The sequence below is a fragment of the Theropithecus gelada genome, chromosome 18 (genome assembly GCF_003255815.1).
Source record: "Theropithecus gelada isolate Dixy chromosome 18, Tgel_1.0, whole genome shotgun sequence".
Classification (NCBI taxonomy): Eukaryota; Metazoa; Chordata; class Mammalia; order Primates; family Cercopithecidae; genus Theropithecus; species Theropithecus gelada.
In genome coordinates, this window is record NC_037686.1 from 34,584,426 (window position 1) to 34,600,537 (window position 16,112).

Below are 16,112 nucleotides of genomic sequence, written 5' to 3' on the forward strand. Positions count from 1 at the left end.
GATGTAGCTTCATTTGGAAGTCATTAGCTGAGGAACATAAAAAAAATTTATATTAAATGAAGAGTGGGAATTATTAACAGTGACGATAGAGAACAGATAAATAAAAACTAGAGTTAGAGTGTAAATGGGTAAACAATGCTTTTTATCATATCCCAGGAGGGTGAGAATGTAATTCAGAAGGACTGCAAGAATCATTTCAAGTGTAAAGATGACAATCAGAGGCCCAGCGTAGAGACAGCAGCTGAACCTGTGACAGTCAGAGGCCAAAAATTGGTGCCTGGGAGTTCAGAGTTCTTTCTCTTCTTCCTTCCCTCCCCTCCCTTCCTGTACCTTCCCTTCTCCTCTTCTCCCCATTGTAAAATACATATTTAAAAACCAGAGATTGGCCAGGCATGGTGGTTCAAGCCTGTAATCCCAGCACCTTGGGAGGCTGAGGCGGGCGAGTCACCTGAGGTCAGGAGTTCGAGAGCAGTGTCGCCAACATGGCAAACCCCCATCTCTATTAAAAATCCAAAAATTAGCTGGGTGTGGTGGCGCGTGCCTATAGTCCAAGCTACTCAGGAGGCTGAGGCAGGAGAATGGCTTGAACCCTGGAGGCTGAGGTTGCAGTGAGCCAAGATCGCTCACTGCACTCCAACCTGGGTGACAGAGTGAGACTCTATCTCAAAATAAATAAATAAATAAAATAAAATACAAAACCCCTGAGATTTATACTTGATTCTTGAATTTTTCTTCACTCTGCTCATATAGATTCTACTATTAAGTTCAGTTGATTTAATTGAATTTTCCTATTACTCTTCATCTCCACTGTCACCATTTTAGTCTAGACACCTGCCATCTCTTATCCAATTTACAGGGATAAATTTCTTTCTCTTTGATTCCAGTTAGCCCACTTTCCCATCTTGAATCTTTTCTCCACATAGTTGTATAAATCATCTTTTAAAAAACATATGTTAGAAAACAACTTATGTTCTTAAAACCTTTCATAGTTTCACATTTTCACGAAATCCAAATTATTTACCATGACTTAAGTATTCTGCCTTGAACTTTTACATATCTCCAATATTGCTTTATGTCACTGAGGTCGACAGAATAATGTCCCCCACTTCCCCACCAAATGTTGACATTCTAATTCCTCAAACCTGTAAATATGTTACCTTACCTGGCAAAGAGAACTTTGCAGAGGTGAGTTAAGAATGTTGAGATAAGATTAGCTTGAATTATGTGTGTGGGCTGAATGAAATCACAGGGGTCCTCAGAAGAAGGAGGCGGGAAGGTCAGAGTCAGAGAAGGAGAGGTGATGACAGAAGCAGAGGTTGGAATGATGCGATTGCCAGAAAGGGGGACCATAAGCAAAAACAGGCTGCCTCTAGAGGCCAGAAAAGGCAGGGACATGGACTCCTTGGCAATCTTGATTTTAGCCTAGGGAGACTCATTTCAAACATCTGACCTCCAGAACTGTAACTTGTGTTGTTTTAGGCAACTAAGTTTGTGGTATTATGTGACAGCAGCAATAGAGAGCTAATAAAATCACTCTTTTCATTTACAAACAATGCCCTACCTGTGTGTCTTTTCTCAGTTCTTGGAATACAACATGGTTTGCAATGCCACGGGGTCTTTGTACAGACTATTAGACTGGACTTGTGTAATTTTATCCATAATTATGGGCTAATTTCACTTATTCCTTTTGTTATCATCAGTTTAAATGACATCTCCTTGGCTAGATCTTCCCCAACCTCTTCTTTTATTTTCTTTCAGCTCCTTCTTTTCGTTTTTGTTTTAATAGGACGCCTTTGTCCTGACAGTTGTTTTGTTTATTGTATACTACTTGGGGCTTTTTGGTCCATTTTATGGGTTTTTCCCTCTTTTCTTGGTCTACTGCTTTCTGTAGAACTAAGTTCCATGACAGAAGAAACTGTACCTATCATGGTTAGCCTCGTATCTTTAGAACGGTGTCTGGCACATAGTAAATACCAAATGAATATTTAAAGTCTTCTTGGCAGACAAAGTGAATGATTTAGGGGGAAGCAGCATATTAGGAAGAGACTCTACTCTAAGAAAGGAAAGTTACTAAATGCTAGCCAAGGATCCCCAACCATTGCTAGATTTTAGGCTTGATTTTGTGCCACAGTGGAGATCAGGCCCTAAGGACAACAGGACAAATGCTAAAGGGGAGTTGTCAGAGAAGAAGCCCAATCCAGGAAACTAAGCAAATCTAAATGGGACTGGTCTGCAAAGGTGCTGTATGGGGCTTAAATTTCAGACAGGTGTTTGTGCCTGAATGTTAGATCCTTGGTCAGGTGAGGCTCAGAGGCCACACAGGAACTCAGCAAATGGAGCAAGTTGTAACTCCTAGGATAAGGGAAAAAAAGATGAACCTAAGTGGAAAAGAGGTCAGAGACCACTACTCTCTTGTCCAACTTGGAATCCTGAAAATTTGATTTAATGCCAGGCACTTAAGAAATCCTTAATAAAAATAGGACAAATACGAGTGAGGGATGAATGAATGATGAATCTATGTATGTAAAAGTAATTACCGTAATACTTGACGTATTAGACATTCCCGCTCTCTTTCTCTTTTATAAGTTGTAGCAAATGATGGAGCTGGTGCTGCTTTCTATCTTGTCAGGGATGGCTGTGGAATTGGGGATGGGCTTTTGAAACGCCAGCAGGTCCCATGGTGGAAAAACTGGAAAGACAAAGACAGAAACAAGGCAGGGTCAGCAGCAGCAACCGATTGCTTCAGGGAAGAGGCTGCTTAGAGGAGATACTAATACTGTCGCTGTTTGAGTGACGTTTCTTCAAGACTTTCCTCAGTAAAGTGAGTTAGATTAAGCTTAGTATAATTAACCCAAAGAAATTAGCTTTAATCAAGTATTCAATTCTGTAATTTTCTTGTCTGCTTGATCTCTCTATTCCTTCCTAATCCTTTTGGCATTCAATCCTATTTTATTCTAGATTGATATCTGTTGAATCAATTTCCCTGGCTATCTAAATGGCATTTGCTCCAAAGAGAAATAGCAGGCCTTAATTCCCCTAGTGTATTAGTTTCCTTGGGCTGTCATAACAGAACACCACAAACTGAGTAGCTTAAAACGACAGAAAATTATGTATTTTTTAAGGTTATAGAGTCTAGAAACCAAGATGTCAGCAAAGCCACGATCCCTCTGAAGGGTCTAGGAAAGAATAATTTTCTCTTCCTAGCTTCCAGTGGTTGCCAGCAATCATTGGCATGCTTGTTCTCATGGCTGAATAATTCCAGTCTCAGCTTCTCTCTTCATATGGCTTTTTCTCCTTGGTTGCTCTGCTTCCAAACTTCCCTCTTCTTACAAGGCCATCCATTATATTTGTTTTAGGGCACACCCTAGTCCAGTATGACCACATCTTAACTTGATGACATTTGCAAGGACCCTATTTCCAAATAAGGTCATATTCACTCGTTCTGCGTAGGCACGAATTTTTGGGGGAAAACTATTTAAGCCACTACACACAGAAAGAAAGAAAAGTACTAATGTGGGATATGCCTAGGTTGAAGACTTTGTTGAGGAAAGCCTGGGGAATTTTTCACAGAGAGTTTTGTTTCCTGTATACTTTCTCATAAGGGACTGTCCCTTAATCATCTTTATATTCTCTGTTTGTTTTTTTTGAAACTTGTTCTATACACAGAGGTATTTATTGAATAATACAAAAGCAGTCTTGAATAAATGGATATTAATAATGATCCTCTTGGCTTACGACCCCAGCAGTCCTCCAGTACTAATGAACTAGCTTTGTATTGACTCAGGATCTAGGCTGGGGAATGCCTGATTCACATGTCTTGGCCTCCTGGGATCACCAAACTTTGCTCCTGACATGCCTGTCACCTGAGTGATATGTTCATGACTCCTTTTGACACCTGAATTTTGAGCAGTGCTTTGAGAAATGAAACCTACAGGATGAGGAATTTTTTTGTTCAACAATGTTAGTAATAGACTGGTGCTTAAATGAACTATTTTAAAGATAATATTTATACAGACAATCTACTTAAAATAAGAGGTTGATACAAAAGAGTTGTTCTTCAATTTATAACAAGCTGTCTGGCTAAATTCAACTATGTTGTTTCTAAAAAAGCCTAAGAAGTATAAATCTAAACTTTAAAACAAATGAGCTGGTAGAAACAAACAATGCTAAATAATATGTTACATTTTCTGATTGTTTCATTTGATCAGTACCTAGTAAATAAGACATGAAATACTTTCTTCTCTTACCAAACAGGAAACTGAAGCTCAGAGAGGGTAAGTGGTGATGTTAAAGATAACAAAGGAACAATGAGTGGCAGGGTTTTATGTCTCCATATTCTGGTCCCCTTCCATTTCCAGTACATCACTGCTTCCCATCACCTGGGGTTACAAGGTTCTTTTCACAATGTCTACTCAGCCTGTAGCTATATGTTACAGCCCACTTCTCCATTTAGCTTTGTCATAATATGGATTTTGTTCAGAGACTACTAGATTTTTCATGTTCAATTAGTTTTAACATTATTTTCTTTGTTTACAGTCTTTTAAAAAATTACATCTCAAATATAAACATAAAATTAGAGAACAGAGAAGTCCTGTGTACTTGGCCCTAAAGTATCCAATTCATAGTCTGACAGCCTGGGTTTAAGTCCTGTGTGATGTAGGGTGAGCTGCTGCACTCAGAGAGAGAGAACAGTCATGCTGAGCCAGTGTGGGCTCCTGAATTTGCCAACCCTGTGACATGCCCACATCTGGATATGAATGAGGAGAAGAGCTCCAGCAGGAAGTATTTGTAAGTAAATTGGTCATTCTGGTTGCATTGCCAATTAGACTTTGCTCGGCACGTGAATGACTTTGGGCCTATTGATATTTGCTGTGACACTTAAATGTTCAGCACATTATTGATTCTGAATGTCAAGCCCTCTGCTTAGATGCTGTTTCTATGTGATGAGCAGATTACCACAGAATACTAATTGAACCAATTAAACACACACACACACACACACACACACACACTTTTTTGGTGTGCACAGTGCTGACAAACAGCAATTTTAGTGCACATTTTATCAGAGCCTCTTCTCAACTTTAACAAAAGTTAACAAAAGAAGCAAACAAAAAGCAATATTTTAAGTGTTGCTGAATGGTTTGTGGTTATTTCATCAAGAATGAAATATATTTAAAAGATAAATTGCTTCCTACCAGCATATGTATTTCTATTGTTTCCTACTACAAAATAATTGATGAGAATATTTCATAAATATAATTTCAAAGAGTTAAAAGACTGTTTTTGGTAAGTATCTAGCAAAGACATTTCAGTTGATAAGTGTTAGTCTACAGTGTTGTAAGAATAATTCTTAATATTCTGCAATTGATGATTTGGCATCTTGGAAATCATAGGCCAAATTAACAGCTAAAGTAGTTTACATTCCTACCATCTTGTGTTTGCACAGGTGCAGAAAAATCATATTAAAAATCTTCCAGCCACAAACCCCAACACCTATATTTTGCTTCCTGCCCAACAGGAGGTATTTCCACCTAACAATGTCCTGCCACTATAGAATTAAAGGCTCTCATTCACGCCTTCCCCTAACTCTTTTCTCCTGATAACCCTGGTGCTTGCCCACGTGGTCCCACAGGATGGTATGCCTTCTCTTTTTGGGTACTAGAAGTAATAAACTATTCTTTCAATGACATTGACTTCTCTATGTCATCACTCAGTCACCTTCAAAGTAAATTCCAGGTACATTTAAAAGAGCTATTTAAAAAGTACAATTTTAAATGATTCAATTGTAAGCTATTTCTCCTTTTTGACATACCTACATATATAGATACATACACATACACATATCTAAAATCATTTTAAGTACATACTTCTAGAAGCTTAATTTAAAATTAGCAAGAAAGTCTTTAACACACATTTACTTGAAATAATGCAAGCTCTTTACCTCAAAGAATCAGAAATCTTTTGATTAAAATTAGACTAACTTGTTTTATGATTTAAGGAATTAACAGTGAAGTTCTACCAGGTCTATAAATCATATGAGAAGTCATCTTTAGCCTCAGTCTCTTCCGATTCTGACATAATAATCAGGACCAGAAGGACCTACCAATAAGAAATGAGTTCTTTTTTGTCTCTCAGGCAAAATTGCCCCATGTTTTTCCTAAACATGGATTCACTAAAATATCCTCAGGCTTTTGGGAAGGGAAACATTATGGCTTACTATATGACGACAAAGATAGCCACCAGGAAACACACCTGACAACCAAAAAGCACACCAGCAAAATTATTATCTCTGTTTGTTTAAGATCTATTGTCATAAACCATGGTTTCAAGTTCCTAGTTTCTGAAAGCTGAAACAACATTGAAACCTTCAGTGGATTTGTTATAAAAAAGACCAATTCAATGCAGACATTTTATGGAAAAATAAATGCCTTGTTGTTATGGCTAGTGGAGCATCATCTACAATAGTGACATGATGGGTTTCACCACTGTAGCATCAAATTCAACCCTCACATTAATAACACAAAACCACGAGCTGATATTGAGTGTTAAGGGTGTCCTTTCATGTTCCCTCATGAAGATGAGGATTAACTGTGGCTTGCCAAGCATTTACAGGATAATCTTGTCTTTAACTTCAAAAGGGATGCTAAATGTGATAAAGCCAGATAGCATAGCACTCTTATTTGCAATGTTATCTACTTTGGTGCATACACACAGCTGATGCACTTATGCCGTCAGGAGACTTTAATAGGTCACACTCTCAGAAAAAAAGATGGAGTTTCAAAGGCTGTACTGGGACCTGCTAAGTGTAATCCAATACAGTAGGTCTGATCTTGTCAAGTATATAAGACATTCCCGAAGTTGTCAGGCAGTCTGACAACTTCAGGAGCTCAAGAAGAGCCCCCTGAGCTTCCTTGCTTCTGGTGCTGTGTGATTGTAAGGCCAACAAGACAATGGCATCCAATCAAGTATCACCAACAAGGCACCAACAATACTGTCAACAAAATAAGGCATTTCTTTCAGCTCCAAAGACTGTGCAAGTCAGTGCAGTGGCCCTTGCCTATGATCCCAGCACTTTGGGAGGCTGAGGAAGGAAGAGTCCTTGAGGCCAGCCAAAACAAAACAATTAGACCCCGTCTCCACAAAAATAAAAAATAAATAGCCAGGCATGGTGGCACACACCTGTAGTTCCAGCTACTGCAGAGGCTGAGGCAGGAAGATCATTTGAGCCTAGGAGTTCAAGACTGCAATGAGCTATGATCAGGTCACTGCACTCCAACCTGGGTGACAGAGTGAAATCCTATCTCTAGAAAAACAACAAAAACTGAGAGGTGCTATTAAATGAACCTCCCAATTAGCTATTTGAAAAACAACTGCTTATTTGAATTAATTAATTTTGTTTCTTTGTTTTAAATAAATTTGTAAGTAAATCTAGCTATCAGGAAAAAAGTCCTTTTGGATGTCATTAATAGTTGAGTCATTAATACCTGACTTAGAGAAAATGAAACCCTTTTCTCTCAGTTTCTTCAATGTGGTGGGTACAATTCTAAGTTCATAAATACAGTTTGCAAGACATATGACTCTTATTTTCTTAAATCGTGTAATTACCAAACCTGAGAGTTTGCCTTGCGGAGGTTGATGGGAAAATTCGCTTCAGGTCATTTGAGGTTCAGGCCCCACAGCCTTGTCAAGGGTTATGCCAAGGTTCCATGTTTGTTCCAGAGAGACCCCTCCGGTCATGGGTCTTTATGTCCATGCTTGGAATCATGGAGATGGCTGTTGTCTTAGCTCCCATGGATCCTTAAATCGTGGATTACCACTCTTTTGGTGTCTTGAAATAGATGTGGGCATTCTTTGTGGTGTGGGGTCTGAGATGTGCACGTCAGAGACTTCAAAGTCCTCCCCTCTTCCCCAGGACACCTCCAGAGAATAGGGAGAAGGCACCTGTTTCACCAAGAACCCAGCCTCCTTTATCTTCAATTCTGCTCAGAAGTTAGCCTTTCCTCATCAGGTCCAATTTTATTAATCATCAAGTCAAATTGCACTCAAGGCCAAAGAAGTAAATTGCTGAGTGAAGTGAGTAGGCAGAGACCATCCATGATTCTTATGAAACGAACATTGTCTTAGCCAGTGTGGGGTGAGCCATTCCCCTTATGACAGGGATATGGGCCCAGTGTGGCCCAAGTGCTGATGTCTGTAAGAGATTTCAGAAGCAGATGGTTGTGTGAAATTGATCAATTCTTAATGCTGACAAGTCTCATTTTAAAATAAATTAATTGATTGGCCTTTAAGACTCTCTGCAAACTGTCCAGGTCTACAATGACCTCTGCCCAGGATGCTTAGGTTTATCTTTTCAATTAAGTGGAATTTTTTATTGTTTATTTGTTTTGGAAATGAAAGAGAGAGGAAAGTATCTTCCCAACAGATTCTGCCTTCTACTCAATGACAAATCCCCTCCACTACAAATTCATTCCTGTCCCTCAGGACAACATGCCAGGGCCTGAAACTGTTGTGTAGAGGAATAGATAAGGGAGAAATATGAGAAAAACAGCTCTGAAAGCAGAAATGTATCTGCCACACTCTCCATGATAGAGCACCACCCCTCTCTGATTCAGAAATGCAACTTTGGAGTAACATTTCATTTCTTTATTTTTATCTGGAGTTGTATTTTACTTCCCAGCTAAGCTTCTGCTGGGTCTCTCTTAGGTCTCCATCTTACTTTTTGCCATTCTTCCCTGCCTTATACCCCCAATGGCCTCATACTGCACCGATTCCTTACTGAATTGAAGTCTTGGAATTGAAACTGCTCAGAAAGAGAGGTTTGGTCTACAATCCAAGTGTGAGTTCATGATGGTTGCCTTGAGGGCTTGGATGTTTTCTATTTTTCCTCATGGCAGTCCCAGTGCAGGTCCTTTTTGTTGAATGAATAGATTTTGCCACTGTTCAGGGCAACATGATTGGAGTGTCAGGATGAGCCCACAGAGGTTCATGATTTCATGCAGCCCTTCGGATACATCTTTACAAAGTTCAACTCCTTCAGTTCGTATAAATCCAATACCATTTTAGGTGCTTTACATGTACTTTTCCTAAAATGCAGCTGGGGTTATGACTGCCTCCTTATAGCAGCTGGACTCTAATTGCTGCACGTAAACAAACATCATCTGGAACAGGGCCACCTTATAACACTGGATGCTATTCATTTTCAAGACTACCAAGGTCATTTATCACTAATGGCAGGAGTCTGTAGCTGGCTGGAGTTGGCAGAGTCCTGTTTCTATGCAAGCTGCATTTCAAACTGGCTGCAAGCATCTGGGAAAATGAACAGTCTGAACTTATGGCTCTCAAACCTCTATCCAATTTCCATGATCTTGTCTTTGCATGATGTCTTCATATGTCACAGTATCATCCATTTGTTGTCTACATAACCAATTAACATACAGTTGTGTATGAGTGTCATATGCTGCTATTTACATTCTTGTATGTCTATATCATATTCTTTAGGATATAAGTGGGATCCCTTTTGGAAGCTTAAAGTATTAAAAGCTATAAGCACAGAAATTTGACATTGTTGAATGTGTAGAAATTAATAATCACTGAAGCATAGGAAGGGTCATCTCATTCTAACCCTTGAGTTGACAGTGAAGGAGGGGCAGAGCGTCAGTGGAGCCCAAAGAGGAAAATGATCCATTTGTTGGGCCCCTGAATGTCTTCCTTTGCAGAAGTCAGGGATAACTGGCCCAAATTCACACACTCAGCCCTACATACACATACTCAGTAATATGATTTGTTTTTCAAATTAGAATACATTTAAGGAAAATTATGGCACAGAATTCAGTATTCTGGTGGCTCAGTCTTAACCTGGACCCACTCTAATCTCATATCTAAATTTTTATGACTTACAGTTTTATTTTCTATGCTTCTTAGACCAAAACCTCTTAGTGTGTATGCTACAGCTCATAACAAGTTACTGATTGATTTCCCTTTGTAGCTCTAGATGATATTTTCTGGGGATTTGTACCATGTACCAGATAGCATTTTAAGTACTTTACACGTACTTCCTTCCTTGAGCCTCCAAAAACCCTGTGAGTTATGTAAGATGGCTCCATTTTATATTTGAAAATCTTGAGGCAGAAATAAGTTGTGTTTTTTCCAAGGTCTCACAGCCAGTGAGACCCAAGATTCAAAGCCAGCAGCCTAACTTCAGACCCCGTTCTTATAAACACCCAATTTATGTCTCTGACTTGATTTATGGAAATATTACTAGTTGTTGCATCAACAAACATAATTGGACACTGTCTAGTTCCCATTGCTGGAGTCAGGGTACAGATGGCTAGGAGGTCAGTCATTGAGGGCTTGGCCGAGGGAGGTTCCAAGGCTGGTCCTCAGTTAAAGGGAATGTTTTTTTAGTGTAATGAAAGAAAAGCAAGATCTGACTGTTGATATGGATCACATTCCAAGACAGAGGATAGCAGTTGATGTTAGAGGAAATGCTCCTTCTATTAGATCTGATGAGTTAGTGCAATCAATAAGCACAAGTTTAGAAAGGGGATTTGATCCAGCACTTTGGGAGACCAAGACAAGAGGATCGCTCGAGGCCATGAATTTAAGATTAGCCTAGGCAACATAGCAAGACCCTGTCTCTATTAAAAAGCAAAGCAAAGCAAAGCAAAACACAGCAAAGCAAGAAAGGAAGGAAAGAAGGAAGGAAGGAAGGAAGGAAGGAAGGAAGGAAGGAAGGAAGGAAGGAAGGAAGGAAGGGAGGGAGGGAGGGAGGGAGGGAGGGAGGGAGGGAGGGAGGGAGGAAGGAAGGGACAGAAAGGATTTGAATTAATAACAAAGAGAAGTAATGAAAACAGCATTAAGAAGGTGGCTGGAATGTGACTTACAAGGGTGAGGTGGACTGACCGCAAGAAAACACAGCAGGTAAGTAGACAGACATAGCATGATTAGCAAATAATTTTGCTGGTAAGAAGCAAGGTCTTTACAAACTGCTGGTTTCCAGAGCTAACTCCAAGCCTTTTTGTCTGTGAGGAGAGGAGCAGAAACAAAGTAGGAAGGGCTAAGAAACCATAAAAAGATTTGGTCAGACAAAAGCCAGACTTAGAATCTTCATGCATCTGCTTTTTCTCTAGAGTACATTTCTCCTGGCTCTTTCCCATCCTCTAGAGAGGCTTCGTCTGATGCCCAATCTATGGTAGTTATCTCTATTTCTCTTTTTCATGGCAACACTGCTTCTTTTTCCTTGTATAAGGTTATACAAAATGTGTACTGTATACTTATTTATACCCATTTATTTGTTTATTGGTTGTCTCCCTGTCTCAAATACAAACTATATGAAGTTAGCAATCATTTCTGATTTTTTCAAATTGTGCGCTCAAGGACTGTTCGTAAGTCAGCACTGAATAAATGAATGAATGAACAGGGCTCAGGCACAGGGATAAAAGAGATGAGCCATGTAATGTACCAAGCCTAGAGCTAGGGAGGAGACTTTGGAGGGAAAAAATGATCACTTATGTTGAATGACCACCTGACTATTATTTAGCATTGATGAACTATCTAAGATCCCTAGTACTAAATGTTATAAGCATGTAATGAAGACAGAAGACAGACACGTCTGCAATGGCCCTTTCACAATGTCATCACTGGGAGGAGCTTCATCCTCAATATAAATTTTTGGAAGTTCTGCTTACTAGTGTGCTAATATAGAATATTCACCAGAATGGATGTACATTGAACTAGTATTTTCAGTAAACCACCCCTGAAAGTACAGAATAAAAAGTTTAATGGGGTAACTTATTCCACTTAAGTGTATATGACATGAAGTGTAAGAGTATTACATTCTTTCTATCTGTTCCTCCAACCTAGCATACACACTAAAGCTTCTCCTCCTCCTCTCCTCTCTTCCCCAGAGGCTCTGATCTTTTCATTACAGAAAAATCACTCTCACAGGGTTCTGCTGAGGGTGTGTGATTACAGATGATGCCAAGGAGCACTCCGGGAACCTCTAATGGGGAGGACACAAGACAAAGCAGATGGACAGTCATTTTTCCAAGAGATGGGCCCCCTGTCATGAGGAAGCTCTTCAGGCTGCATCTCCTTTTTGTGTTTTTATTTGATGTTTAATAAAGACTATAAGACTGAGCTGACTGCCTGCTACAACCCTCTGAACACAGACTTACATTTGAGAGGCTGAAGGGAGGAAATGACAGCCCCGTGATAAGCGGGGAGCTAAGAAAACAATATGCAATGAACTTCTCACCTCTGCTCCCTGTCTTGAGGCACAGTGAAAACAGGATGTCTCCTATTAAAAGGTTGTCTGCTATATGGGGTCTTGTTAGAGGTCTGGGACTACAATTGGCAGGCCTGTGCCGATCTTATTTATCTATTATTGATGCTTGCTTTCACCTTCTTCCTTCTCAGAAAGTTTCTGCTTTTGCCAATCCTAAATCTCAACCTCTTTTTATTAAACAAGGGCCAGAGTTAAAAACAAAGGTTATGTCAACAGAAATAAGCAGCATAAGGCTTTATGGTTATTCTGCCACTTCTTAACCTCGCATTTGCAAGGATCGCTTATCTACTTTCAGATTCCAATGAGACAATCGTGCGATAACTTCTGAACTTTATTATTTGTACTTCAGTTCTTGTTTGTAGAACTACATCTAAGAGGTAGGAAGGATGGTGATCAAAGTGTTTAATAGTCGTGGAGATGCAGTCATGTCACCTGACCTTAATTCCAGCTCCATTCCCCTTAAAAAGAACTGTTGGTTTCAAGAATTAGTGGCCAAACTTTGGAAGACATTTTCCCGGGGAAGGGGCTTGCCTCTTAAGCCCTTGCCCAGACTTCCCCAAGTCTCTTCTAGTATGCATGTCATTTGATAACTTATACTTGCAATTTCATTAGTGAAAACGTCCTTACATTGTTCTGGTGGACAGTTTATCCACCAAAAGCTGCCCTTAGATATCCAAAGCTTAGTGCAAATGAATTCCTAATGCTTTGCAAAAAGCAGATCTTAGAGAGAACAGAAAGGAGAGGGTCTCTGGACACTGACCACCATAGAAAGTTAAAGAGGACAACAGCCCATGGAAAAAAAACAAAAAGATACGAGAGGGCTACAGACCTGAGAGGCTGTCACTGCCAATTAGGATGTTGGCTTAATTTACACTTTACCAAAGATCCTCTCTTCCTTTATTCTAAAATTCAAATTGGGCAATAAGCCCCCAGAACCCTCTGTTCGGTGCTGCTGGTCGAAAAATATATACAGATATTATCTCGTGGCTGATGCAGCCTAGCCTGGAGCCAAAGCAAGAAGGAGACAGTGAAGGGCACAGCAGGAGCTCCATTATAGGATGATATATAGTATGACATTTAGATTTTGTTTTTAAATAGATTTACAATGCTCCCTGTAGTTTTTTTTTTCTTCTCACTTGCACTTTTTCTTTCTTTTTTTCCAAATATGCTTACACATTCTCCTCCAGACTGGGTCTTTCTAATGTTAAGGTGGGTGCACAAATACTAGATTTTTTTTTTTTTTTTTTTTCAGTTCATGATGAATGGAGTTCAGGAGCAGATGCCAGAGAAAAAAATGACCAGATAATCAGGTTTTGAATTGGTGCAGTCTCCCTGCGACACTGCTCAGCCTGTCTCCTGTTTCACATTTCAGTGTCTGTAACAGCCCCCACCTGTTTCCCAGTGCCAGGCCTGCCTTCTCAAGATAGCTGAGCCTGGAAGATTGTACCCACTAGAAGGATAAGGAAGTTCATTCCTCAGCCAAGTGTTGGTGCAAACTCCTGCTATAAAATAACACTGGGAAAATGACTGTCAAGTCATGGATCAGTTTTGTAAAAAAAATGATTTAATAGGTGAAGAAAAAAATGCAATTTTCTGATGGAAAAGTTTGGGAAAGAACAGTAGATACAGAGCCACTTTCTTAGGTTGGCTACTAATTAGAGACCTCGTCCTGGGGTAGCTGCTTATTGTGGGAGATGATTAGGCTTATGTGCTCTCATGAAGGAGTAGATTAAGACAAATATGCTCTAATGTCTCCTCCTCTTTTGTGTATGTGATTTTGTGAGCTTTCATGGCAGAATAGCATTCATTTCTGTTGGTTCTACCAACATCCCAGAACTTGACACCCATTCTCCCTCCTCTTCCTACATGTCTGTGGTGGGATAAATTCTCTGCAACCCACTAGCTCGCGCAGTTAGAAGCCACTACCCATAATGAAATACTATGAAAAGAAAAGCTATTAACAACTTAAAGAATTACTTCTCATTAAGATATTTGGACAGTATTATGATTCTTAAGAATGGTTCTGAGGAACGACTTTTGAGACAGTGATAAATGGTGGAGTAGTTATTTCTGATCGGTTACCATTTCATATTAAATCACAAATGCTCTACTTCCTGCAAAAGTCAGTCTTACCTAAGTGACTCAACTACATTTAGCCCATGTCTCCATTTAGACTAGTCTTCATTTCTTCATTTGTTCTTTTGAATACTTTTATTGATTACGGAGGCCCAGTGTTCCTGTCCATGTGCTTGGTACCTGGTAGGGAAGATACAATCCCTGTCCTTAAGCAAACTGCATGTTTTCAATAACAGCCTCTTCTGAAATTGAAGGAGAGATGCATTGTTTTCCTGTTTGGCCCAGGTACTTTTCTGAATTATCAGGAAAAAAATGATGGAGGATGGGGACAGTATTTTTCTGAAGGAAAAGAAAACAGAAAGAGGATCTAAATCAATAAAACGTTTTTAATCAAAGGAGGAGATTTACTGGTGGCTTACCCTGTCTCTTAACTTGTGAATTAACAACGGTGGCATTGATCAAAGGTCTAACTGGGACATTGTCTTTGGCCCTTTGCAAAACAACCTGATCAAGTACTGCTTTGTGTGGTGTTATCTGAGTTCACAGAAAAGAGAAATCCGAATTAGCCTTGGTTGCCTTGGGAAGTTTCTTGGTGAAGTGGGACTTGAAGTGGTCAGACCAACACTAGGCAAAAAGGAAGTCATTCCAAGAGGACTAGTGGCATTAGTGAATGCAGGATTAAATGTTGCACATAGATGAGATGAATAGTATGGCCAATGCTCTTTGCGTCTTGGGAGCAGAAAACTCAAACCTCTGCCGAAATTAGGAATGTCATATAAATGATTTAAGAGCAGAGGGTGAGAAATAGAGGCTGATTTAGCATTCGCAGAATTTCGGTCCAGCATAGAGAGAGAGTTCTATTGGTCAAGAGAATTTAGAAAGCTGCCTTTGTCTTTATGCATGTGTAATTTTAACTGTTGACAGTTTAGTTATGTTTTTAAATCCATGTGGTGCAAATGTAATGCATCTGTTGGGTAGATCTTTTCTAAACACTACCAGCTTGCAACCTCTTCACAAAAGGATTAAGATTGGATTGGCGGACTTAGCAGTCTTTTCAAGAGATCTTTGAAGAGTGGGAGACAACATTGTGCCCATAGTTAACGATACTTGACCACACACTTAAAAATTTAAGTGGATAGTAAGTGAAATAACTCAGGAACAGGAAGTCAAATAACTCATGTTCTCACTTTTAACTGGGAGCTAAACAATGTGTACACATGGACAAACAACATGTAATAATAGATACTGGACACTCTAAAGGATGGGAGGGTGAGTGGAGGTGAGGAATGAGAAGTTAACTATTGGGCACATGTACACTTGTCTGGGTGATGAGTACACTAAAAGTTCAGACTTCACCACCGTGCAATATATCCATGTAACAAAACTGTACTTGCACTCCCTAAATATATCAAAATTTTAAAAACTAGAAAAATAGCCTTTAGAATAAAAAAATTAAGAGCATAGGTCTCATGTTATCTGTGCTTACCACAGTTAAAAAAAATAAGTATGAAATCAATTAGCATGATGCTACCGGAATCTGTTTATACAATGATAAAACAGAACAAAAATGAAAACTCCAAGGAAAAAAAGTGTTCTATTGAGAATGCATGTTATATGTACTATGTGTGCTATTTCTGAAAGTCACAGTGATTAGCTTTGAGGTTGAAAACAAAGACAGTAAGAAGCCTATTTGGATATGTTAAAGACTTTCTCTCTCTTTACTTTTCTAAACAGTATCAAGTGATTTTAT

At 39.3% G+C, this 16,112-nt stretch overlaps 1 long non-coding RNA gene across 1 annotated transcript in view; it reads left to right on the top strand.

Annotated features, from left to right (window-relative positions):
* The window catches only part of LOC112611528, a 325,264-nt gene extending 313,126 nt beyond the window's left edge, over window positions 1-12,138 (top strand). Inside the window, exon 6 of the long non-coding RNA XR_003116678.1 lies at window positions 11,907-12,138. This is a non-coding gene — a long non-coding RNA (uncharacterized LOC112611528). The remainder of the gene's footprint in view (window positions 1-11,906) is intronic.
* Window positions 12,139-16,112: the final 3,974 nt, after the last annotated feature.